Here is a 25,605-nt window from a genome sequence, read left to right on the forward strand (position 1 = left end):
GGAGTGTTTCTCGGGGGCTTCAACAGCGGAGGACCCAGTGTGGTGCAGTGCAGGAAAAGAGATGTAGGCTCAAGCGAAAGAAGTAGCCTGCGTCAGTGCACGGAAAGAGAGCGATGAGACTCAGGAATGTTTGTCAGGGGCTTGAACAGGGCGGGACCCAGCCTGGTTCAATGCAGGGGGAGAGAGATGTCGTCTCAGGAGTATTTGCTGGGGGCTTGAACAAGGGTGGGACCCGGTCTAGTTCAGTGAAGGAAGCGACAGGCGGGTTCAGGAGTGTTTACTGGGGGCTTGAACAGGGTTGGAACTAGTGGGTCACTGCAGGGAGCCTCGTGTTGGCTCAGGAGTCTTTGTCGGGGGCTTCAAGAAGGGCGGAACGCAGCCTGGTTCAGTCAGGGAGCGAGATGCAGGCTCAGGAGTCTTTGTCCACGGCTAGAACAAGGAGAGGACACAGCCTGCATCAGTGCTGGCATGAAGTGGGCTCAAGAGTGTTTGTCGGGGACTTGAACCAGGGCAGAACCCAGCCTGATTCAGTGCGGAGAGCATAATGTGGGCTCAGGAGTGTTTGTCAGGGGCTTGAGCAAGAGCAGGACCCAGGCTGATTCAATTCAGGCAGAGAGATGCGGGCTCAGGAGTGTTTGTCGGGGGCTTGAACAGGGCGAGAACCAGCGTGGTTCAGTGCAGGGAGAGAGAGAGATCAGATTCAGGAGTGTGTCCGGGACTTGAACGGGGCCGGAACCAGCCTGGTTCAGTGTGGGGAGCATGATGTGTGCTCAGGAGTATTTGTCGGGGGCTTGACCAGGGCAGGAATGGGCCTGGTTCAGCACGGGGAGTGAGATGAAGGCTAGAGAAGGAACCAGCCTAGGTCAGTACGGGGAGTGAGATGCAGGCTCAAGGGAAGGACCCAGCCTGGTTCAGTTTAGGGAGCGAGATGTGGGTTCAGCAGTGTTCGTCGGGCGCTTGAATGGGGCGGGAACCAGCCTGGTTCAATGCAGGGGGAGAGAGATGCTGTCTCAGGAGTGTGTGCTGTGGGCTTGAACAAAGGAGGGACCCAGTCTAGTTCAGTGCAGGAAGAGACGGGCGCGTTCAGGAGTGTTTATCGGGGGCTTGAACAGGGCTGGAACCAGGCTGGGTCAGTGCAGGGAGCCTCGTGTGGGCTCAGGAGTCCTTGTCTGGGGCTTCAAGAAGGGCGGCACCCAGCCTGGTTCAGTCAGGGAGCGAGATGCAGGCTCAGGAGTGTTTGTCCGGGGCTTGAACAAGGAGAGGACACAGCCTGCATCAGTGCAGGCATGAAGTGAGCTCAGGAGTGTTTGTCGGGGGCTTGAACAGGGCAGGAAATAGCCTGGTTCTGTGCGGGGAACATTTTTTGGGCTCAGGAATGTTTGTCGTGGTTCAATGCAGAGAGTGAAATGCAGGCTCAGGAGTGTTTGCTGGGGGCTTGAGAAAGAACAGGAACCAACGAGGTTCAGTGCAGGGAGCGATATGAGGGTTCTGGAGTCTTTTTCCGGGGCTTGAATGGGGCAGGGACCAGCATGGTTCAGTGCAGAGAGAGAGAGAGAGATGCAGGCTCAGGAATGTTTGTCGGGGTATTGAGCAGGGCAGGAAACAGCCTGGTTCAGTGCGGGGAGTGAGATGCGGGTTCAGGAGTGTTTGTCGGGGGCTTGAACCGGGCTGGGACCAGCATGGTTCAGTGCAGGGAGAGAGAGGGAGAGATGCAGGCTCGGGAATGTTTGTCGGGGACTTGAACAGGGAGGGAACCAGCCTGGTTCAGTGCAGAGAGTGAGATGCAGACGGAGGAGTGTTTGCTAGGGGCTTGAGAAAGAGCAGGAACCAGCCAGGTTCAGTGCAGGGAGCGAGATGAGGGTTCAGGAGTGTTTGTCCGGGGCTTGAACAGGGCGGGAACCAGCCAGGTTCAGTGTGAGGATCATGATGTGGGCTCAGGAGTCTCTGTCCGGGGCTTGAACAGGGCGAGAACCAGCCAGGATCAGTGGAAGGAGGGTTTCAACAGGGTAGGAAACAGCCTGGTTCAGTGCGGGAAGTGAGATGCGAGTTCAGGAGTGTTTGCTGGGGGATTGAACACGGGGACAGGACCCAGCGTACCTTGGTGCAGGGTGAGAGATACGGGCTCAGGAGTATTTGTTCTGGGCTTGAACAAGGCGTGAACCAGCCTAGTTCAGGGCAGGGAGTGAGATGTGTGTTCAGGAGTGTATGTCGGAGACATGAACTGGGGCAGGACCCAGCGTGCCTAAGTGCAGGGAGCAGGATGTGGGCTCGGGTGTGTTTGTTGGCGGCTTAAACAGGGCAAAATCCAGCCTAGTTCAGGGCAGGGAGAGAGATGTGGGTTCAGGAGTGTTTGTCGGAGACATGAACTTGGGCAGAACCCAGCCTGGTTCAGTGCAGGGAGCAGGATGTGGGCTCAGGAGTGTTTGTCGGGGGCTTGAACAGGGCAGGAACCAGCGTGGTTCAGTGCAGGGACTGAGATGCCGGTTCAGGAGTGTTTTTCGGGGGATAGATAAGGCAAGACCCAACCTGGGTCGGCGCAGGGAGCATGATGTGATCTCAGGAGTGTTTGTCGAGGGCTTCAGCAGGGCAGGACCCAGAGATATGCAGGTTCAGGTGTGTTTTTCGGGGGCTTGAACAAGGGGACGACACAACCTTGTTCAATGCAGGGAGCTAGATGTGGGTTCAGGAGTGTTAGTCGGGGGCTTGAACAGGGCAGTAACCAGCCTGGGTCCGTGCACGGAGCGAGATACGGGTTCAGGAGTGTTTGTCAGGGGCTTGGAAAGGGCGAAAACTGGCGTGGTTCAGTGCAGGGAGAGAGTGAAGCAGGCTCAGGAGCGTTTGCTGGGGTACTGAACAAGGGCAGGACCCAGCCTGGGTCAGTGCAGTGAGAGAGATGAAGGCTCAGGAGTGTTCGTCGGGGGCTTGAACAAGAGCAGGACCCATACTAGTTCAATGCAGGCAGAGAGATGCGGGCTCAGGAGTGTTTGTCAGGGGCTTGAACAGGGCGAGAACCAGCGTGGTTCAGTGCAGGCAGAGAGAGTGATGAGTGTTTGTCGGGGACTTGAACAGGGCGGGAACCAGCCTGGTTCAGCGCGGGGAGCATGATGTGTGCTCAGGAGTGTTTGTCGGGGGCTTGACCAGGGCAGGAACGAGCCTGGTTCAGCACGGGGTGTGAGATGAATGCTAAAGAGAAGGAACCAGCCTAGGTCAGTGCGGGGAGTGAGACGCAGGCTAAAGGGAAGGACCCAGCCTGGTTCACTGCAGGGAGCGAGATGTGGGTTCAGGAGTGTTCGTCGGGGACTTGAACGGAGTAGGAAACCAGCGTGTTCAGCGCAGGGAGAGAGAGATGTCATCCTAGGATGTTTCTCTGGGGTTTAAACAGGACGGGAACCATCCTGGGTCAGTGCAAGAAACCTGATGTGGGCTCAGGAGTGCCTGATGGGGGCTTGAACAAGGGCAGGACCCAGCCTGGGTCAGTGCAGGGAGCATGATGTCGGCTCAGGAGTGTTTGTCGGGGGCTTCAACAGCGGGGGAACCAGTGTGGTGCAGTGCAGGAAGAGAGATGCAGGCTCAAGCGAAGGAACCAGCCTGGGTCAGTGCAGGGAAAGAGAGCGATGAGACTCAGGAATGTTTGTCAGGGGCTTGAACAGGACAGGAACCAGCCTGGTTCAATGCAGGGGGAGAGAGATGCCATCTCAGGAGTGTTTGCTGGGGGCTTGAACAAGGGTGGGACCCAGTGTAGTTCAGTGCAGGAAGCGACAGGCGGGTTCAGGAGTGTTTATCGGGGGCTTGAACAGGGCTGGAACGAACCAGGCTGGGTCAGTGCAGGGAGCCTCATGTGGGCTCAGGAGTCTTTGTCTGGGGCTTCAGTAAGGGCGGGACCCAGCCTGGTTCAGTCAGGGAGCGAGATGCAAGCTCAGGAGTGTTTGTAAAGGGCTTGAAAAAGGTGAGGACACAGCCTGCATCAGTGCAGATGCAGGCATGAAGTGAGCTCAGAAGTCGTTCTTGGGGACTTGAACTAGGGCAGAACCCAGCCTGGTGCAGTCCAGGGAGTGAAATGCGGACTCAGGAGTGTTTGTCGGGGGATTGAACAGGGCAGGAAACAGCCTGGTTCAATGCGGAGAGTGAGATGCGGGTTCAGGAGTGTTTGTCGGGGGCTTGAACAGGGCAGGTACCAGCGTGGTTCAGTGCAGGGAGAGAGAGAGAGATGAAGGCTCAGGAGTGTTTGTCCGGGGCTTGAACAGGGAGGGAACCAGCCTGATTCAGTACAGGGAGAGAGATGTGGGCTCAGGAGTGTTGTCGCTGACTTGAAATAGAGCAGAAACCAGCCTGGTTCATTGCGGGGAACATTTTTTGGGCTCAGGAATGTTTGTCGGGGACTTGAACAGGGCGGGACCTAGCCTGGTTCAGTGCAGAGAGTGAGATGCAGGCTGAGGAGTGTTTCCTCGGGGCTTAAAAAAGGTCAGGAACCAGCGAGGTTCAGTGCAGGTAGCGAGATGAGGATTCAGGAGTTTGTCCGGGGCTTGAACAGGGCGGGAACCAGCCATGTTCAGTGTGAGGAGCACGATGTGGGCTCCGGAGTCTTTGTCCAGGGCTTGAACAGGGCAAGAACCAGCCAGGATCAGTCGAAGGAGCATGATATGGGCTCAGGAGTGTTTCGCATGGGTTTGAAAAGGGCAAGAACCAGCGTGGTTCAGTGCAAGGAGAGAGAGAGAGAGACAGATGCGGAGTCAGGAGTGTTTGTAAGGGGCTTGAACATAGCAGGAACCAGCCTAGTTCAGGACAGGGACAGAGATGTGGGTTCAGGAGTGTTTGTCGTGGGATAGAACTAGGGCAAGCCTCAGCCTGGGTCGGCGCAGGGAGCATGACATGGTCTCAGGAGTGTTTGTCGAGGGCTTGAACAGGGCAGGAACCAGCCTGTTTCAGTGCGGGGAGAGATATGCATGTTCAGGATTGTTTTTCGGGGGCTTCAACAAGGGGAGGGCCCATCCTAGTTCAATGCAGGGACGTAGATGTATGTTCGGGAGTGTTAGTCGGGCGCTTGAACCAGGGCAGAATTGAGCCTGGTTCAGTGCGGGGAGTATGATCGCGCTCAGGAGTGTTTGTAGGGTGACTGAACAGGGCGGGATGCAGTCAGGGTCCGGGCAGGGAGCGAGATGTGGGTTCAGGAGTATTTGTCAGGGGCTTGAACAGGGCGGAAACTGGCGTGGTTCAGTGCAGGGAGAGAGTGATGCAGGCTCAGTAGCTTTTGCTGGGGGATTGAACAAGGGCAGGACCCAGCCTGGGTCAGTGCAAGGAGAGAGATGCAGCCTCAGAAGTGTTTGCTGGGGGCTTAAACAGGGCGGGAATCAGCCTGGTTCAATGCAGGGAGAGAGTGATGCAGGCTCAGGAGCGTTTGCTGGGGGACTGAACAAGGGCAGGACCCAGCCTGGGTCAGTGCAGGGAGAGAGATGAAGGATCAGGAGTGTTTGTCAGGGACTTGAACTAGGGTAGAACGCATCCTGGCTCAGTGTGGGGAGCATGATGTGGGCTCAGGAGTGTTTGTCGGGGATTGAACAGGGCAGGAACCAGCGTGGTTCAGTGCAGGAACCGAGATGCCGGTTCAGAAGTGTTTGTCGGGGACTTGAACTGAGGCAGAAGCCAGCCTGTTTCAGTGCGGAGAGCATGATGTGGACTCAGAAGTGTTTGTGGGGGACTTGAACAGGGTAGGAACCAGCCTGGTTCAGTGCAATGAGAGAGATGCGGGTTCAGGAGAGTTTGGCAGGGGTTGAACAAAGGCAGGACCCAGCTGGGTTCAGTGCAGGTAGAGATGCAGGCTCAGAAGTGTTTGCTGGGGGCTTGAATAGGGCGGGAACCAGCCTGGTTACGTACAGGGAAAGAGTTGCGGGCTCAGGAGTGTTTCTTGGGGGCTTGAACAAGGGGATGACCCAGCCTGCGTCAGTGCGGGCAGCATGGTGTGGGTTCATGAGTGTTTGTCCGGGGCTTGAACAGGGCAGGAACCAGCCTGGGTCCGTGCACGGAGCGAGATACGGTTCAGGAGTGTTTGTCGGGGGCTTGAAAAGGGCGGAAACTGGCGTCGTTCAGTGCAGGGAGAGAGTGATGCAGGCTCAGGAGCGTTTCCTAGGGGACTGAGCAAGGGCAGGACCCAGCCTGGGTCAGTGCAGGGAGAGAGATGAAGGCTAAGGAGTGTTTGTCGGGGGCTTGAACAAGAGCAGGACCTTGGCTGGTTCAATGCAGGCAGAGAGATGCGGACTCAGGAGTGTTTGTGGGGGCTTGAACAGAACGAGATCCAGCGTGGTTCAGTGCAGGGAGAGAGAGACATCAGACTCAGGAGTGTGTCGGGGACTAAACAGGGCCGGAACCAGCCTGGTTCAGTGCGAGGAGCATGATGTGTGTTCAGGAGTGTTTGTCGGTGGCTTGACCAGGGCAGGAATGAGCCTTGTTCAGCACAGGGAGTGAGGTGAAGGCTAAAGAGAAGGAACCAGCCTCGGTCAGTGCGGGGAGTGAGATGCAGGCTAAAGGGGAGGACCCAGCCTGGTTCAGTGCAGGGATCGAGATGTGGGTTCAGGAGTGTTCGTCGGGTGCTTGATCGGGGCGGGAACCAGAGTGGTACAGTGCAGGGAGAGAGAGAGAGATGCAGGCTCAGGAGTGTTTGTCGGGGTCTTGAACAGGACAGGAACCAGCCTAGTTCAGGGCAGGGAGAGAGATGTGGGTTCAGGAGTGTTTGTCGGAGAAATGACCTGGGGCAGAACCCAGCCTGATTCAGTGCGGAGAGCAGAATATGGGCTCAGGAGTGTTTGTCGGGGGATAGAACTAGGGCAAGACCCAGCCTGGGTCGGCGCAGGGAGCATGATGTGGTCTCAGGAGTGTTTGTCGAGGGCTTGAACAGGGCCGGACCCAGGCTGTTTCAGTGCGGGGAGAGATATGCAGGCTCAGGACTGTTTTTCGGGGGCTTGAACAAGGGGAGGACCCATTCTTGTTCAAAGAAGAGAGCTAGATGTGTTTTCGGGAGTATTAGTCGGGAGATTGAACTAGGGCAGAACTGAATCTGGTACAAGGCGGGGAGTATGATGCACGCTCAGGAGTGTTTGTAGGGTGGTTGAACTGGGCGCGAACCACTCTGGGTCAGTGCAGGGAGCGAGATGTGGGCTCAGGAGTGTTTGTCGGGGGCTTGAACAGGTCAGGAAACAGCCTGGTTCAGTCCGGGGAGTGAGATGCGGGCTCAAGAGTGTTTGCTGGGGCTTGAACAAGAGCAGGACCCAGGCTGGTTCAATGCAGGCAGAGAGATTTGGGCTCAGGAGTGTTTGTCCAGGGCTTGAAAAGGGCGGGAACCAGCCTAGGTCAGTCCAGGGAGCAAGATGTGGCCTCAGGAATGTTTGTCGGCGGTTTGAACAAGGGCAGGACCCAGCCAGGTTCAGTGCAGGGAGTGAGATGCAGGCTCAAGGGAAGGAACCACCGTAGTTCAGTGCAGGGAGACAGATGCGGGCTCAGCAGTGTTTGTCGGGGGCTTGAACAGGGCGAGAACCAGCGTGGTTCAATGCAGGGAGAGAGAGAGATGAGACTCAGGAGTGTTTGTCGGGGACTTGAACAGGGAGGGAACCAGCCTGGTTCAGTGCGGGAAGCATGATGTGTGCTCAAGAGTGTTTGTCGGGGGCTTGACCAGGGCAGGAACGAGCCTGGTTCAGCACGGGGAGTGAGATGAATGCTAAAGAGAAGGAACCAGCCTAGGTCAGTGCAGGGAGTGATATGCATGCTAAAGGGAAGGACCCAGGCTTTTACAGTGCAGGGAGCCTCGTGTTGGCTCAGGAGTCTTTGTCTGGGGCTTCAATAAGGGCGGCACCCAGCCTGGTTCAGTCAGGGAGCGAGAGGCAGGCTCAGGAGTGTTTGCTCAGGGCTTGAACAAGGAGAGGACACAGCCTCTATCAGTGCTGGCATGAAGTGAGCTGAGGAGTGTTTGTCGGGGTCTTGAACAGGGCAGAACCCAGGCTGGTTCAGTACAGGGAATGAGATACGGGCTCAGGAGTATTTGTCGGGGGCTTGAACAGGGCAGGAACCAGCCTAGTTCAGGGCAGTGAGAGAGATTTGGGTTCAGGAGTGTTTGTCGGACACATGGACTGCGGCAGAACCCAGCCTGATTCAGTGCGGGGGACAGGATGTGGGCTCAGGAGTGTTTGTCGGGGGATAGAACTAGGGCAAGACTCAGCCTGGGTCGGAGTAGTGAGCATGATATGGTCTCAGGAGTGTTTGTCGAGGGCTTGAACAGGGCAGGAACCAACCTGTTTCAGTGTGGGGAGAGATATGCAGGCTCAGCAGTGTTTTTCGGGGGCTTGAACAAGAGGAGGGCCCATCCTAGTTCAATCCAGGGAGCTAGATGTGTGTTAGGGTGTGTTAGTCGGGCGCATGAACGAGGGCAGAATTGAGCCTGCTTCAGTGCGGGCAGTATGATGCGCGCTCAGGAGTGTTTGTAGGGTGGTTGAACAGCGGGGGAAGCAGTCTGGGTCAGTGCAGGGAGCATGATGTGGGTTCAGGTGTGTTTGGCGGGGGCTTGACCGGGGCAGGAACCAGCCTGGGTCCATGCACGAAGCAAGATACGGGTTCAGGAGTGTTTGTCGGGGGCTTGAAAATGAAGGAAACTGGCGTGGTTCAGTGCAGGGAGGGAGTGATACATTCTCAGGAGCGTTTGCGAGGAGATTAAACAAGGGCAGGACCCAGCCTGGGTCAGTGCAGGGAGCGAGATGTGGCCTCAGGAGTGTTTGTCTTGGGATTAAACAGGGCAAAAACCAGCCAGGGCCCGGGCAGGGAGCAAGATATGGGTTCTGGAGTGTTTGTCCGGGGCTTGAACAGGGCGGAAACTGGCGTGGTTCAGTGCAGGGAGAGAGTGATGCAGGCTCAGGAGCGTTTGATGGGGGATTGAACAAAGGCAGGAACCAGTCTGGGTCAGTGCAGGGAGAGAGATGCAGGCTCAGAAGTGTTTGCTGGGGGTTGAACAGGGCAGGAACCAGCCTGGTTCAGTGCAGGGAGAGAGATGCGGGCTCAGGAGTGTTTCTTGGGGACTGAATAATGACACGACCCACCCTGGTTGCGTGCGGGGAGCATGATATGGGCTAAGGAGTGTATGTCGGGGGCTTGAACAGGGCAGGAAATAGCCTGGATCAGTGCAGGTAGAGAGATGTGGGCTCAGGAGTGTTTCTGGGGGCTTGAACAAGGGGAGGACCCAGCCTGCTTCAGTGCGGGCAGCATGATGCGGCTTCAGGAGTGTTTGTCGGGGTATTGAACAGCGCGAGAACCAGCGTGGTTCAGTGCGGGAGAGAGAGAGTTGAGACTCAGGAGTGTTTGTCGGGGACTTGAACAGGGCGGGAACCAGCCTGGTTCAGTGCGGGGAGCATGATGTGTGCTCAGGAGTGTTTGTCGAGCTTGAACGGGACGGGAATCAGCGTCTTCGGCGCAGGGAGAGAGGGATGTCGTACTAGGATGTGTGTCTGCGGTTTGAAAAGGACGTGAACCAGCCTGGGTCAGTGCAAGGAACCTGATGTGGGTTCAGGAGTTTATGACGGCTGCTTGAACAAGGGCAGGACCCAGCCTGGGTCAGTGCAGGGAGCATGATGTCGGCTCAGGAGTGTTTCTCGGGGGCTTCAACAGCGGGGGACCCAGTGTGGTGCAGTGCAGGAAAAGAGATGTAGGCTCAAGCGAAAGAAGTAGCCTGCGTCAGTGCACGGAAAGAGAGCGATGAGACTCAGGAATGTTTGTCAGGGGCTTGAACAGGGCGAGGGACCAGCCAGGTTCAATGCAAGGGGAGAGAGATGCCGTCGCAGGAGTATTTGCTGGGGGCTTGAACAAGGGTGGGACCCGGTCTAGTTCAGTGCAGGAAGCGACAGGCGGGTTCAGGAGTGTTTATCGGGGGCTTGAACAGGGTTGGAACTAGTGGGTCACTGCAGGGAGCCTCGTGTTGGCTCAGGAGTCTTTGTCGGGGGCTTCAAGAAGGGCGGAACGCAGCCTGGTTCAGTCAGGGAGCGAGATGCAGGCTCAGGAGTCTTTGTCCAGGGCTAGAACAAGGAGAGGACACAGCCTGCATCAGTGCTGGAATGAAGTGGGCTCAAGAGTGTTTGTCGGGGACTTGAACCAGGGCAGAACCCAGCCTGATTCAGTGCGGAGAGCATAATGTGGGCTCAGGAGTGTTTGTCAGGGGCTTGAGCAAGAGCAGGACCCAGGCTGATTCAATTCAGGCAGAGAGATGCGGGCTCAGGAGTGTTTGTCGGGGGCTTGACCAGGGAAGGAATGGGCCTGGTTCAGCACGGGGAGTGAGATGAAGGCTAGAGAAGGAACCAGCCTAGGTCAGTACTGGGAGTGAGATGCAGGCTAAAGGGAAGGACCCAGCCTGGTTCAGTTTAGGGAGCGAGATGTGGGTTCAGCAGTGTTCGTCGGGCGCTTGAACGGGGCGGGAACCAGCCTGGTTCAATGCAGGGGGAGAGAGATGCTGTCTCAGGAGTGTGTGCTGGGGGCTTGAACAAGGGAGGGACCCAGTCTAGTTCAGTGCAGGAAGCGACGGGCGGGTTCAGGAGTGTTTATCGGGGGCTTGAACAGGGCTGGAACCAGGCTGAGTCAGTGCAGGGAGCCTCGTGTGGGCTCAGGAGTCCTTGTCTGGGGCTTCAAGAAGGGCGGCACCCAGCCTGGTTCAGTCAGGGAGCGAGATGCAGGCTCAGGAGTGTTTGTCTGGGGCTTGAACAAGGAGAGGACACAGCCTGCATCAGTGCAGGCATGAAGTGAGCTCAGGAGTGTTTGTCGGGGGCTTGAACAGGGCAGGAAATAGCCTGGTTCAGTGCGGGGAACATTTTTTGGGCTCAGGAATGTTTGTCGTGGTTCAATGCAGAGAGTGAAATGCAGGCTCAGGAGTGTTTGCTGGGGACTTGAGAAAGAACAGGAACCAACGAGGTTCAGTGCAGGGAGCGATATGAAGGTTCTGGAGTCTTTGTCCGGGGCTTGAATGGGGCAGGGACCAGCATGGTTCAGTGCAGAGAGAGAGAGAGAGATGCAGGCTCGGGAATGTTTGTCGGGGGATTGAGCAGGGCAGGAAACAGCCTGGTTCAGTGCGGGGAGTGAGATGCGGGTTCAGGAGTGTTTGTCGGGGGCTTGAACCGGCTGGGACCAGCATGGTTCAGTGCAGGGAGAGAGAGGGAGAGATCCAGACTCGGGAATGTTTGTTGGGGACTTGAACAGGGAGGGAACCAGCCTGGTTCAGTGCAGAGAGTGAGATGCAAACGGAGGAGTGTTTGCTAGGGGCTTGAGAAAGAGCAGGAACCAGCCAGGTTCAGTGCAGGGAGCGAGATGAGGGTTCAGGAGTGTTTGTCCGGGGCTTGAACAGGGCGGGAACCAGCCAGGTTCAGTGTGAGGATCATGATGTGGGCTCAGGAGTCTCTGTCCGGGGCTTGAACAGGGCGAGAACCAGCCAGGATCAGTGGAAGGAGGGTTTCAACAGGGTAGGAAACAGCCTGGTTCAGTGCGGGAAGTGAGATGCGAGTTCAGGAGTGTTTGCTGGGGGATTGAACACGGGGACAGGACCCAGCGTACCTTGGTGCAGGGAGCAGGATGTGGGCTCGGGTGTGTTTGTTGGCGGCTTAAACAGGGCAAAATCCAGCCTAGTTCAGGGCAGGGAGAGAGATGTGTGTTCAGGAGTGTTTGTCGGAGACATGAACTTGGGCAGAACCCAGCCTGGTTCAGTGCGGGGAGCAGGATGTGGGCTCAGGAGTGTTTGTCGGGGGCTTGAACAGGGCAGGAACCAGCGTGGTTCAGTGCAGGGACTGAGATGCTGGTTCAGAAGTGTTTGTCGGGGACATGAACTAGGGCAGAACCCAGCCTGCTTCAGTGCGGGGAGCATGATGTGGGCACAGGAGTGTTTGTCGGGGGCTTGAACAGAGCAGGAACCAGCGTGGTTCAGTGCAGGGACTGAGATGCCGGTTCAGAAGTGTTTGTCGGGGACATGAACTTGGGCAGAACCCAGCCTGGTTCAGTGCGGAGAGCAGGATGTGGGTTCAGGAGTGTTTGTCGGGGGATAGATAAGGCAAGACCCAACCTGGGTCGGCGCAGGGAGCATGATGTGATCTCAGGAGTGTTTGTCGAGGGCTTCAGCAGGGCAGGACCCAGAGATATGCAGGTTCAGGTGTGTTTTTCTGGGGCTTGAACAAGGGGACGACACAACCTTGTTCAATGCAGGGAGCTAGATGTGGGTTCGGGAGTGTTAGTCGGGGGCTTGAACAGGGCAGTAACCAGCCTGTGTCCGTGCACGGAGCGAGATACGGGTTCAGGAGTGTTTGTCAGGGGCTTGAAAAGGACGGAAACTGGCGTGGTTCAGTGCAGGGAGAGAGTGAGGCAGGCTCAGGAGCGTTTTCTGGGGTACTGAACAAGGGCAGGACCCAGCCTGGGTCAGTGCAGTGAGAGAGATGAAGGCTCAGGAGTGTTTGTCGGGGGCTTGAACAAGAGCAGGACCCATACTAGTTCAATGCAGGCAGAGAGATGCGGGCTCAGGAGTGTTTCTCAGGGGCTTGAACAGGGCGAGAACCAGCGTGGTTCAGTGCAGGCAGAGAGAGTGATGAGTGTTTGTCGGGGACTTGAACAGGGCGGGAACCAGCCTGGTTCAGCGCGGGGAGCATGATGTGTGCTCAGGAGTGTTTGTCGGGGGCTTGACCAGGGCAGGAACGAGCCTGGTTCAGCACGGGGAGTGAGATGAATGCTAAAGAGAAGGAACCAGCGTAGGTCAGTGCGGGGAGTGAGACGCAGGCTAAAGGGAAGGACCCAGCCTGGTTCACTGCAGGGAGCGAGATGTGGGTTCAGGAGTGTTCGTCGGGGACTTGAACGGAGTAGGAAACCAGCGTGTTCAGCGCAGGGAGAGAGAGATGTCGTCCTAGGATGTTTCTCTGGGGTTTAAACATGACGGGAACCATCCTGGGTCAGTGCAAGGAACCTGATGTGGGCTCAGGAGTGCCTGACGGGGGCTTGAACAAGGGCAGGACCCAGCCTGGGTCAGTGCAGGGAGCATGATGTCGGCTCAGGAGTGTTTGTCGGGGGCTTCAACAGCGGGGGAACCAGTGTGGTGAAGTGCAGGAAGAGAGATGCAGGCTCAAGCGAAGGAACCAGCCTGGGTCAGTGCAGGGAAAGAGAGCGATGGGACTCAGGAATGTTTGTCAGGGGCTTGAACAGGACAGGAACCAGCCTGGTTCAATGCAGGGGGAGAGAGATGCCATCTCAGGAGTGTTTGCTGGGGGCTTGAACAAGGGTGGGACCCAGTGTAGTTCAGTGCAGGAGGCGACAGGCGGGTTCAGGAGTGTTTATCGGGGGCTTGAACAGGGCTGGAACGAACCAGGCTGGGTCAGTGCAGGGAGCCTCATGTGGGCTCAGGAGTCTTTGTCTGGGGCTTCAATAAGGGCGGGACCCAGCCTGGTTCAGTCAGGGAGCGAGATGCAAGCTCAGGAGTGTTTGTAAAGGGCTTGAAAAAGGTGAGGACACAGCCTGCATCAGTGCAGATGCAGGCATGAAGTGAGCTCAGAAGTCGTTCTTGGGGACTTGAACTAGGGCAGAACCCAGCCTGGTGCAGTCCAGGGAGTGAAATGCGGGCTCAGGAGTGTTTGTCGGGGGATTGAACAGGGCAGGAAACAGCCTGGTTCAGTGCGGAGAGTGAGATGCGGGTTCAGGAGTGTTTGTCGGGGGCTTGAACAGGGCAGGTACCAGCGTGGTTCAGTGCAGGGAGAGAGAGAGAGATGCAGGCTCAGGAGTGTTTGTCCGGGGCTTGAACAGGGAGGGAACCAGCCTGATTCAGTACAGGGGGAGAGATGTGGGCTCAGGAGTGTTGTCGCTGACTTGAAATAGAGCAGAAACCAGCCTGGTTCATTGCGGGGAACATTTTTTGGGCTCAGGAATGTTTGTCGGGGACTTGAACAGGGCGGGACCTAGCCTGGTTCAGTGCAGAGAGTGAGATGCAGGCTGAGGAGTGTTTTCTCGGGGCTTAAAAAAGGTCAGGAACCAGCGAGGTTCAGTGCAGGGAGCGAGATGAGGATTCAGGAGTTTGTCCGGGGCTTGAACAGGTCGGGAACCAGCCATGTTCAGTGTGAGGAGCACGATGTGGGCTCCGGAGTCTTTGTCCAGGGCTTGAACAGGGCAAGAACCAGCCAGGATCAGTCGAAGGAGCATGATATGGGCTCAGGAGTGTTTCGCATGGGTTTGAAAAGGGCAAGAACCAGCGTGGTTCAGTGCAAGGAGAGAGAGAGAGAGACAGATGCGGAGTCAGGAGTGTTTGTAAGGGGCTTGAACATAGCAGGAACCAGCCTAGTTCAGGACAGGGACAGAGATGTGGGTTCAGGAGTGTTTGTCGTGGGATAGAACTAGGGCAAGCCTCAGCCTGGGTCGGCGCAGGGAGCATGACATGGTCTCAGGAGTGTTTGTCGAGGGCTTGAACAGGGCAGGAACCAGCCTGTTTCAGTGCGGGGAGAGATATGCATGTTCAGGATTGTTTTTCGGGGGCTTCAACAAGGGGAGGGCCCATCCTAGTTCAATGCAGGGACCTAGATGTATGTTCGGGAGTGTTAGTCGGGCGCTTGAACGAGGGCAGAATTGAGCCTGGTTCAGTGCGGGGAGTATGATCGCGCTCAGGAGTGTTTGTAGGGTGACTGAACAGGGCGGGATGCAGTCAGGGTCCGGGCAGGGAGCGAGATGTGGGTTCAGGAGTATTTGTCAGGGGCTTGAACAGGGCGGAAACTGGCGTGGTTCAGTGCAGGGAGAGAGTGATGCAGCCTCAGAAGTGTTTGCTGGGGGCTTAAACAGGGCGGGAATCAGCCTGGTTCAATGCAGGGAGAGAGTGATGCAGGCTCGGGAGCGTTTGCTGGGGGACTGAACAAGGGCAGGACCCAGCCTGGGTCAGTGCAGGGAGAGAGATGAAGGATCAGGAGTGTTTGTCAGGGACTTGAACTAGGGTAGAACGCATCCTGGCTCAGTGTGGGGAGCATGATGTGGGCTCAGGAGTGTTTGTCGGGGATTGAACAGGGCAGGAACCAGCGTGGTTCAGTGCAGGAACCGAGATGCCGGTTCAGAAGTGTTTGTCGGGGACTTGAACTGAGGCAGAAGCCAGCCTGTTTCAGTGCGGAGAGCATGATGTGGACTCAGAAGTGTTTGTGGGGGACTTGAACAGGGTAGGAACCAGCCTGGTTCAGTGCAATGAGAGAGATGCGGGTTCAGGAGAGTTTGGCAGGGGTTGAACAAAGGCAGGACCCAGCTGGGTTCAGTGCAGGTAGAGATGCAGGCTCAGAAGTGTTTGCTGGGGGCTTGAATAGGGCGGGAACCAGCCTGGTTACGTACAGGGAAAGAGTTGCGGGCTCAGGAGTGTTTCTTGGGGGCTTGAACAAGGGGATGACCCAGCCTGCGTCAGTGCGGGCAGCATGGTGTGGGTTCAGGAGTGTTTGTCCGGGGCTTGAACAGGGCAGGAACCAGCCTGGGTCCGTGCACGGAGCGAGATACGGTTCAGGAGTGTTTGTCGGGGGCTTGAAGAGGGCGGAAACTGGCGTCGTTCAGTGCAGGGAGAGAGTGATGCAGGCTCAGGAGCGTTTCCTAGGGGACTGAGCAAGGGCAGGACCCAGCCTGGGTCAGTGCAGGGAGAGAGATGAAGGCTAAGGAGTGTTTGTCGGGGGCTTGAACAAGAGCAGGACCTTGGCTGGTTCAATGCAGGCAGAGAGATGCGGGCTCAGGAGTGTTTGTGGGGGCTTGAACAGGACGAGATCCAGCGTGGTTCAGTGCAGGGAGAGAGAGACATCAGACTCAGGAGTGTGTCGGGGACTAAACAGGGCCGGAACCAGCCTGGTTCAGTGCGAGGAGCATGATGTGTGCTCAGGAGTGTTTGTCGGTGGCTTGACCAGGGCAGGAATGAGCCTGGTTCAGCACGGGGAGTGAGGTGAAGGCTAAAGAGAAGGAACCAGCCTCGGTCAGTACGGGGAGTGAGATGCAGGCTAAAGGGGAGGACCCAGCCTGGTTCAGTGCAGGGATCGAGATGTGGGTTCAGGAGTGTTCGTCGGGTGCTTGATCGGGGCGGGAACCAGAGTGGTACAGTGCAGGGAGAGAGAGAGAGATGCAGGCTCAGGAGTGTTTGTCGGGGTCTTGAACAGGACAGGAACCAGCCTAGTTCAGGGCAGGGAGAGAGATGTGGGTTCAGGAGTGTTTGTCGGAGAAATGACCTGGGGCAGAACCCAGCCTGATTCAGTGCGGAGAGCAGAATATGGGCTCAGGAGTGTTTGTCGGGGGATAGAACTAGGGCAAGACCCAGCCTGGGTCGGCGCAGGGAGCATGATGTGGTCTCAGGAGTGTTTGTCGAGGGCTTGAACAGGGCCGGACCCAGGCTGTTTCAGTGCGGGGAGAGATATGCAGGCTCAGGACTGTTTTTCGGGGGCTCGAACAAGGGGAGGACCCATCCTTGTTCAAAGAAGAGAGCTAGATGTGTTTTCGGGAGTATTAGTCGGGCGATTGAACTAGGGCAGAACTGAATCTGGTACAAGGCGGGGAGTATGATGCACGCTCAGGAGTGTTTGTAGGGTGGTTGAACTGGGCGCGAACCAGTCTGGGTCAGTGCAGGGAGCGAGATGTGGGCTCAGGAGTGTTTGTCGGGGGCTTGAACAGGTCAGGAAACAGCCTGGTTCAGTCCAGGAAGTGAGATGCGGGCTCAAGAGTGTTTGCTGGGGCTTGAACAAGAGCAGGACCCAGGCTGGTTCAATGCAGGCAGAGAGATGTGGGCTCAGGAGTGTTTGTCCAGGGCTTGAAAAGGGCGGGAACCAGCCTAGGTCAGTCCAGGGAGCAAGATGTGGCCTCAGAAATGTTTGTCGGCGGTTTGAACAAGGGCAGGACCCAGCCAGGTTCAGTGCAGGGAGTGAGATGCAGGCTCAAGGGAAGGAACCACCGTAGTTCAGTGTAGGGAGAGAGATGCGGGCTCAGCAGTGTTTGTCGGGGGCTTGAACAGGGCGAGAACCAGCGTGGTTCAATGCAGGGAGAGAGAGAGATGAGACTCAGGAGTGTTTGTCGGGGACTTGAACAGGGAGGGAACCAGCCTGGTTCAGTGCAGGAAGCATGATGTGTGCTCAGGAGTGTTTGTCGGGGGCTTGACCAGGGCAGGAACGAGCCTGGTTCAGCACGGGGAGTGAGATGAATGCTAAAGAGAAGGAACCAGCCTAGGTCAGTGCGGGGAGTGAGATGCAGGCTAAAGGGAAGGGCCCAGGCTTTTTCAGTGCAGGGAGCGAGATGTGGGCTCAGGAGTGTTGGTCGGGTTTTGAAAGGGGTGGGAACCAGTGTGTTCAGCGCAGGGAGAGAGAGATGTCGTCCTAGGATGTGTGTCTGCGGTTTTAACAGGACGGGAACCAGCCTGGGTCAGTGCAAGGAACCTGATATGGGCTCAGGAGTGTCTGACGGGGGCTTGAACAAGGGCAGGACCCAGCCTGGGTCAGTGCAGGGAGCATGATGTCGGCTCAGGAGTGTTTGTCGGGGGCTTCAACAGCGGGGGAACCAGTGTGGTGCAGTGCAGGAAGAGAGAGGCAGGCTCACGCGAAGGAACCAGCCTGGGTCAGTGCAGGGAAAGCGAGCGATGAGACTCGGGAATGTTTGTCAGGGGCTTGAACGGGGAGGGAACAAGCCTGGTTCAATGCAGGGGGAGAGAGAGAGAGATGCCGTCTCAGGAGTGTTTGCTGGGGCTTGAACAAGGGTGGGACCCAGTCTAGTTCAGTTCAGAAAGCGACAGGCGGGTTCAGGAGTGTTTATCGGGGGCTTGAGCAGGGCTGGAAGCAGTCTGGGTCAGTGCAGGGTGCCTCATGTGGGCTCAGGACTCTTTGTGGGGGCTTCAAGAAGTGCGGGACCCAGCCTGGTTCAGTCAAGGAGCGAGATCAGGCTCAGGTGTGTTTTTCCTGAGCTTGAACTAGGAGAGGACACAGCCTGCATCAGTGCAGGCATGAAGCGAGCTCAGGAGTGTTTGTCCGGGACTTGAACTAGGGCAGAACCCAGCCTGGTGCAGTCCAGCGAGTGAGATGCGGGCTCAGGAGTGTTTGTCGGGGGATTGCACAGGGCAGGAATCAGCCTGGTTCAGTACAGGGAGTGAGATGCGGGCTCAGGAGTGTTTCTCGGGGGCTTGAACAAGAGGAGGGCCCATCCTAGTTCAATGCAGGGAGCTAGATGTGTGTTCGGGAATGTTAGTCGGGCGCATGAACGAGGGCAGAATTGAGGCTGGTGCAGGGCGGGGAGTATGATGCGCGCTCAGGAGTGTTTGTAGGATGGTTGAACAAGGCGGGAAGCAGTCTGGGTCAGTACAGGGAGCGAGATATGGGTTCAGGAGTGTTTGTCGGGGGCTTGAACAGGGCGGAAACTGGCGTGTTCAGTGCAGGGAGAGAGTGATGCAGGCTCAGGAGCGTTTGCTGGGGGACTGAACAAGGGCAGGACCCAGCCTGGGTCAGTGCAGGGAGAGAGATGCAGGCTCAGAAGTGTTTGCTGGGCGCTTGAACAGGGTGGGAACCAGCCTGGTTCAGTCCAGGGAGAGAGTGATGCAGGCTCAGGAGCGTTTGCTGGGGGACTGAACAAGGGCAGGACCCAGCCTGGGTCAGTGCAGGGAGACAGATGAAGTCTCAGGAGTGTTAGTCGGGGACTTGAACTAGGGCAGAATGCAGCCTGGTTCAGTGCAGAGAGCATGATGTGGGCTCAGGAGTGTTTGTCGGGGATTGAACAGGGCAGGAACCAGAGTGGTTCAGTGCAGGGACCGAGATGCTGGTTCAAGAGTGTTTGTCGGGGACTTGCACTAGGGCAGAACCCAGCCTGCTAAAGTGCGGGGAGCATGATGTGGACTCAGAAGTGTTTGTCCGCGGCTTGAACAGGGCGGGAACCAGCCTGGTTCAATGCAGGGAGAGAGATGTGGGCTCAGGAGTGTTTCTTGGGGGCTTGAACAAGGGGAGGACCCAGCTTGCTGCAGTGCAGGCAGCATGGTGTGAGTTCAGGAGTTTTTGTCGGGACCTTGAACAGGGCAGGTACCAGCCTGGGTCAGTGCAGGGAGAGAGATGAAGGCTCAGGAGTGTTTGTCGGGGACTTGAACTAGGGCAGAAACCAGCCTGGTTCAGTGCGGAAAGCATGATGTGGGCTCACGAGTGTTTGTCGGGGTTTGAACAGGGCAGGAAACAGCCTGCTTCAGTCCGGGGAGTGAGATGCAGGCTCAAGAGTGTTTGCTTGCGGCTTGAACAAGAGCTGGACTCAGGCTGGTTCAATGCAGGCAGAGAGATGCGGGCTCAGGAGTGTTTGTCGGGGGCTGGAAAAGGGCGGGAACTAGCCTAGTTCAGTGCAGGGAGCAAGATGTGGCCTCAGGAATGTTTGCCAGGGGTTTGAACAAGGGCAGGACCCAGCCAGGTTCAGTGCAGGGAGTGAGATGCAGGCTCAAGGGAAGGAACCAGCGTAGTTCAGTGCAGGGAGAGAGATGCGCGCTCAGGAGTGTTTTTCGGGGACTTGAACAGGGCGGGAGCCAGCCTGGTTCAGTGCGGGGAGCATGATGTGTGTTCAGGAGTGTTTGTCAAGGGGCTTGACCAGGGCAGGAACGAGCCTGGTTCAGCACGGGGAGTGAGATGAAGGCTAGAGAAGGAACCAGCCTAGGTCAGTGCAGGGAGTGAGACGCAGGCTAAAGGGAAGGACCCAACCTGGTTCAGTGCAGGGAGCGAGATGTGGTTTCAGAAGTGTTCGCTGGGGGCTTGAACGGGGCGGGAACCAGCGTGTTCAGCGCAGGGAGAGAGATATGTCGTCCTAGGATGTTTCTCTGTGTTTGAACAGGACAGCAACCAGCCTGGGTCAGTGCAAGGAACCTGATGTGGGCTCAGGAGTGTCTGATGGGGGCTTCAACAAGGGCAGGGAGAGAGATGTGACGTCAGGAGTGTTTCTAGGCGGCTTGAACAAGGGGAGGACCCAGCCTGCTTCAGTACGGACAGCATGATGCGGGTTCAGGAGTGTTTGTCGGGGTATTGAACAGGGCGAGAACCAGCGTGGTTCAGTGCGGGAGAGAGAGAGTTGAGACTCAGGAGTGTTTGTCGGGGACTTGAACAGGGCGGGAACCAGCCTGGTTCAGTGCGGGGAGCATGATGTGTGCTCAGGAGTGTTTGTCGGGGGCTTGAACGGGACGGGAATCAGCGTCTTCAGCGCAGGGAGAGAGGGATGTCGTCCTAGGATGTGTGTCTGCGGTTTGAAAAGGACGGGAACCAGTGTGGGTCAGTGCAAGGAACCTGATGTGGGCTCAGGAGTGTCTGACGGGGGCTTGAACAAGGGCAGGACCCAGGCTGGGTCAGTGCAGGGAGCATGATGTCGGCTCAGGAGTGTTTCTCGGGGGCTTCAACAGCAGGGGACCCAGTGTGGTGCAGTGCAGGAAGAGAGATGCAGGCTCAAGCGAAAGAAGTAGCCTTGGTCAGGGCAGGGAAAGAGAGCGATGAGACTCAGGAATGTTTGTCAGGGGCTTGAACAGGGCGGAAACCAGCCTGGTCAATGCAGGGGGAATTAGATGCCGTCTCAGGATTTTTTCCCGGGGGCTTGAACAAGAGTGGGACCCAGTCTAGTTCAGTGCAAGAAGCGACAGGCGGGTTCAGGAGTGTTTGTCGGGGGCTTGAACAGGGAGGAAACCAGCCTGGTTCAGTGCAGGGAGAGAGATGTGGGCTCAGGAGTGTTTGTCGCTGACTTGAACTAGGGCAGAAATCAGCCTGGTTCAGTGCGGGGAACATTTTTTGGGCTCAGGAATGTTTGTCGGGGACTTGAAAAGGGCGGAACCCAGCCTGGTTCAGTGCAGAGAGTGAGATGAAGGCTGAGGAGTGTTTGCTGGGGTCTTGAGAAAGATCAGGAACCAGCCAGGTTCAGTGCAGAGAGCGAGATGAGGGTTCAGGAGTCTTTGTCCGGGGCTTGAACAGGGCGGGAACCAACCAGGTTCAGTGTGAGGAGAATGATGTGGGCTCAGGAGTCTTTTCCAGGGCTAGAACAGGGGGGCAACCAGCCAGGATCAGTGGAAAGAGCATGGTCTGGGTTCAGGGGTGTTTCTCAGGGGGTTGAACAGGGCAGAAACCAGCGTGGTTCAGTGCAGGGAGAGAGAAAGAGAGATGCAGGCTCAGGAGTGTTTGTCGGGGACTTGAACGGGGCAGGAATCAGCGTGGTTCAGTTCAGGAAGTAAGATGTGGGCTCAGGAGTGTTTGTTGGGGGATTAAACAAGGGCAGGACCCAGCGTGCCTCAGTGCAGGGAGATATATACGGGCTCAGGAGTATTTGTTGGGGGCTTGAACAGGGCGGGAACCAGCCTAGTTCAGGGCAGGGAGAGAGATGTGGGTTCAGGAGTGTTTGTCGGAGACATGATCTGGGGCAGAACCCAGCCTGGTTCAGTCCAGGGAACAAGATGTGGCCTCAGGAATGTTTGTCGGCGGTTTGAACGAGGGCAGCACCCAGCCAGGTTCAGTGCAGGGAGCGAGATGATGGTTCAGGAGTGTTTGTCCGGGGCTTAAACAGGGTGGGAACCAGCCAGGATCAGTGGAAGAAGCATGATCTGGGCTCAGGGGTGTTTCTCAGTGGTTAGAACAGGGCAGGAACCAGCGTGGTTCAGTGCAGGGAGAGGGAGAGAGAGATGCAGGCTCAGGAGTGTTTGTCGCGGGGTTGAACAGGGCAGGAACCAGCGTGGTTCAGTTCAGGAAGTAAGATGTGGGCTCAGGAGTGTTTGCTGGGTGGTTGAACAAAGGCAGGACCCAGCGTGCCTCGGTGCAGGAAGAGAGATACGGGCTCAGGAGTATTTGTTGGGGGCTTAAACAGGGCGGCAACCAGCCTAGTTCAGGGCAGGGAGAGAGATGTGTGTTCAGGAGTGTTTGTCGGAGACATGAACTGGGTTCAGAACCCAGCCTGGTTCGGTGCGGGGAGCAGGATGTGGGCTCAGGAGTGTTTGTCAGGGGATAGAACTAGGGCAAGACCCAGCCTGGTTCGGCGCAGGGAGCATGATGTGGTCTCAGGAGTGTTTGTCAAGGGATTGAACAGGGCCGGAACCAGCCTGTTTCAGTGCGGGGAGAGATATGCATTCTCCGGAGTGTTTTTCGGAGTCCTGAACAAGGGGCGGACCCATCCTTGTTCAATGCAGGGAGCTTGACGTGGGTTCGGTAGTGTTATTCGGGCGCTTCAGCTAGGGCAGAACCGAGCCTGGTTCAGTGCAGGGAGTATGAGGCACGCTCAGAAGTGTTTTTGGATGGTTGGCCGGGAACCAGTCTAGGTCAGTGCTGGGAGCGAGATGTGGGTTCAGGAGTGTTTGTCGACGGCTTGAACAAGGCTAGGACCCGGCCTCTTTCATTTCAGGGAGGGAGATGTGGGCTCAGGACTGTTTCCTGGGGGATTGAACAAAGGCAGGACCCAGCCTGCTTCAGCGCGGGCAGCATGGTGTGGGTTCAGTCAGGAGTGTTTGTCGGGGGCTTGAACAGGGCAGGAACCAGCCTAGGTCCGTGCACGGAGCGAGATGATACGGGTTCAGGAGTTTTTGTCGGGGGATTGAAAAGGGCGGAAACTGGCGGGGTTCAGTGCAGGGAGACAGTGTTGCAGGCTCAGGAACGTTTGCTGGGGGACGGAACAAGGGCAGGACCCAGCCTGGTTCAGTGCGGAGAGCATGATGTGGATTCAGGAGTGTTTGTCGGGGGCTTGAACAGGGAAGGAAACAGACTGGTTCAGTCCGGGGAGTGAGATGCAGGCTCAAGAGTGTTTGCTGGGGGCTTGAACAAGAGCAGGACCCAGGCTGATTCAGTGCAGGCAGAGAGATGGGCTCAGGAGTGTTTGTAGGGAACATGAACTAGGGCACGACCCAACCTAGTTCAGTGTGGGGATGATGATGCAGGTTCAGCAGTGTTTGTCGGGGACTTGAACAAGGGCAACAACCAGCCTGGTTCAAACGGGGAGTGAGATGCAGGCTCAAGGGAGGAACCAGTCTGGGTCTGTCCTAGAGAGAGATGTGGGCTCAGGAGTGTTTGTCGGGGTCTTGAACAGGGCAGGAACCAGCCTGGTTCACTGTGGCGAGTGAGAGGCAGGCTCAAGAGTGTTGGGGGCTTGCTTGAACAGGGCGGGAACCAGCGTGGGTCAGTGCAGGGAGAGAGATGCAGACTCAGGAGTGTTTGTCGGGGATTGAACAGGGCAGGGAGCAACGTGGTTCAGTGCAGGAACTGAGATGCCGGTTCAGAAGTGTTTGTCGGGGACTTGAACTAGGGCAGAACCCAGCCTGCTTCAGTGCAGGGAGCATGATGTGGACTCAGAAATGTTTGTCGGGAGCTTGAACAGGGTAGGAACCAGCCTGGTTCAGTGCAAGGAGAGAGATGCGGGTTCAGGAGTGTTTGGCGGTAGTTGAGCAAGGGCAGGACCCAGCTGGGTTCAGTGCAGGTAGAGAGATGCAGGCTCAGAAGTGTTTGCTGGCGGCTTGAACAGGGCGGGAACCAGCATGGTTCAGTGCAGGGAGAGAGATGCGGGCTCAGGAGTGTTTCTTGGGGGCTTGAACAAGGGGAGGACCCAGCCTGCTTCAGCGCAGGCAGCATGGTGTGGGTTCAGGAGTGTTTGTCGGGGGGTTGAACAGGGCAGGAACCAGCCTAAGTCCGTGCACGGAGCGAGATACGGGTTCAGGAGTGTTTGTCGGGGGATTGAAAAGGGCGGAAACTGGCGGGGGTTCAGTGCAGGGAGAGAGTGATGCAGGCTCAGGAACGTTTGCTGGGGGATTGAACAAGGGCAGGACCCAGCCTGGTTCAGTGCGGAGAGCATGATGTGGATTCAGGAGTGTTTGTCGGGGGCTTGAACAGGGCAGGAAACAGCCTGGTTCAGTCCGAGGCGTGAGATGCAGGCTCAAGAGTGTTTGCTGGGGGCTTGAACAAGAGCAGGACCCAGGCTGGTTCAATGCAGGCAGAGATGTGGGCTCAGGAGTGTTTGTCGGGGGTTTGAACAAGGGCAGGACCCAACCTAGTTCAGTGCGGGGATCATGATGCGGGTTCAGCAGTGTTTGTCGGGGACTTGAACACGGGCAACAACCAGCCTGGTTCAATACAGAGAGTGAGATGTGGGCTCAGGAGTGTTTGTCGGGGACTTGACCAGAGCAGGAATCAGCGTGGTTCAGTTCAGGGAGAGAGAGACGCAGGCTCAGGAGTCTTTCTCGGGTGTTTGAACAGGGCAGAAACTGGCCAGGTTAAGTGCAGGGACCTAGACGTGGGCTCGGGAGTGTTTGTCGGGGTCTTGAACAGGGCAGGAACAAGCCTGGTTCAGTGCGGGGAGTGAGATACAGGCTCAGGAGTGTTTGTCGGGCGCTTGCTTGAACATGGCGGGAACCAGCGTGGTTCAGTGCAGGGAGAGAGATGCAGGCTCAGGAGTGTTTGTCGGGGACTTGAACTAGGGTAGAAGCGCAGCCTGGCTCAATGTGGGGAGCATGATGTGGCCTCAGGAATGTTTGTCGGGGGTTTGAACAAGGGCAGGACACAGCCAGGTTCAGTGCAGGGAGTGAGATGCAGGCTCGAGGGAAGGAACCAGCATTGTTCAGTGCAGGGAGACAGATGCGGGCTCAGGAGTGTTATCGGGGGCTTGAACAGGGCGAGAACCAGCGTGGTTCAGTGCAGGGAGAGAGAGAGATGAGACTCAGGAGTGTTTGTCGGGGACTTGAACAGGGCGGGAACCAGCCTGGTTCCGTGCGGGGAACATGATGTGTGCTCAGGAGTGTTTGTCGGGGGCTTGACCAGGGCAGGAAGGAGCCTGGTTCAGCACGGGGAGTGAGATGAAGGCTAAAGAGAAGGAACCAGCCTCGGTCAGTGTGGGGAGTGAGATGCAGGCTAAAGGGAAGGACCCAGGCCTTTTCAGTGCAGGGAGCGAGATGTGGGTTCAGGAGTGTTTGTCGGGGTCTTGAACGGGACAGGAACCAGAGTGTTCAGCGCAGAGAGAGAGAGATGTCGTCCTAGGATGTTTCTCTGGGGTTTGAACAGGGCGGGAACCACCCTGGTTCAATGCAGGGGGAGAGAGATGCCGTCTCAGGAGTGTTTGCTTGGGGCTTGAACAGGGTGGGACCCGGTCTAGTTCAGTACAGGAAGCGACATGCGGGCTCAGGAGTGTTTATCGGGGGCTTGATCAGGGCTGGAACCAGTGGGTGAGTACAGGGAGCCTCATGTTGTCTCGGGAGTCTTTGTCTGGAGCTTCAATAAGGACGGGACGCAGCCTGGTTCAGTCAGGGAGCGAGATGCAGGCTCAGGAGTGTTTGTCCAGGGCTTGAACAAGGAGAGGACACAGCCTGCATCAGTGCAGGCATGAAGTGGGCTCAGGAGTGTTTGTCGGGGACTTGAACTAGGGCAGAACCCAGCCTGGTTCAGTACAGGGAGTGAGAATCGGGCTCAGGAGTGTTTGTCGGGGTCTTGAACAGGGCAGAACCCAGGCTGGTTCAGTACAGGGAGTGAGATGCGGGCTCAGGAGTGTTTGTCGGGGTCTTGAACAGGGCAGGAACCAGCCTGGTTCAGTACAGGGAGTGAGAATCGGGCTCAGGAGTGTTTGTCGGGGTCTTGAACAGGGCAGGACCCAGCCTGGGTCAGTGCAGGGAGAGAGATGAAGGCTCAG

The 25,605-nt window shown here is 57.0% G+C and overlaps 1 long non-coding RNA gene across 2 annotated transcripts in view; it reads left to right on the plus strand.

Moving 5' to 3' along the window:
* Positions 1–11,425: 11,425 nt before the first annotated feature.
* The window catches only part of LOC148773051 (uncharacterized), a 71,565-nt gene continuing 57,385 nt past the window's right edge, over positions 11,426–25,605 (plus strand). Inside the window, exon 1 of one of the 2 annotated variants that reach the window (XR_016037008.1) lies at positions 11,426–11,474. This is a non-coding gene — a long non-coding RNA (uncharacterized LOC148773051). Of the gene's footprint in view, positions 11,475–17,103; positions 17,197–25,605 lie in introns of those variants that run through there. The other variant, XR_016037006.1, reaches the window with a different exon arrangement.

This window comes from Moschus berezovskii, chromosome Y (assembly GCF_049115385.1).
Source record: "Moschus berezovskii isolate FMDL1 chromosome Y, NW_MosBer_1.0, whole genome shotgun sequence".
NCBI lineage: Eukaryota > Metazoa > Chordata > Mammalia > Artiodactyla > Moschidae > Moschus > Moschus berezovskii.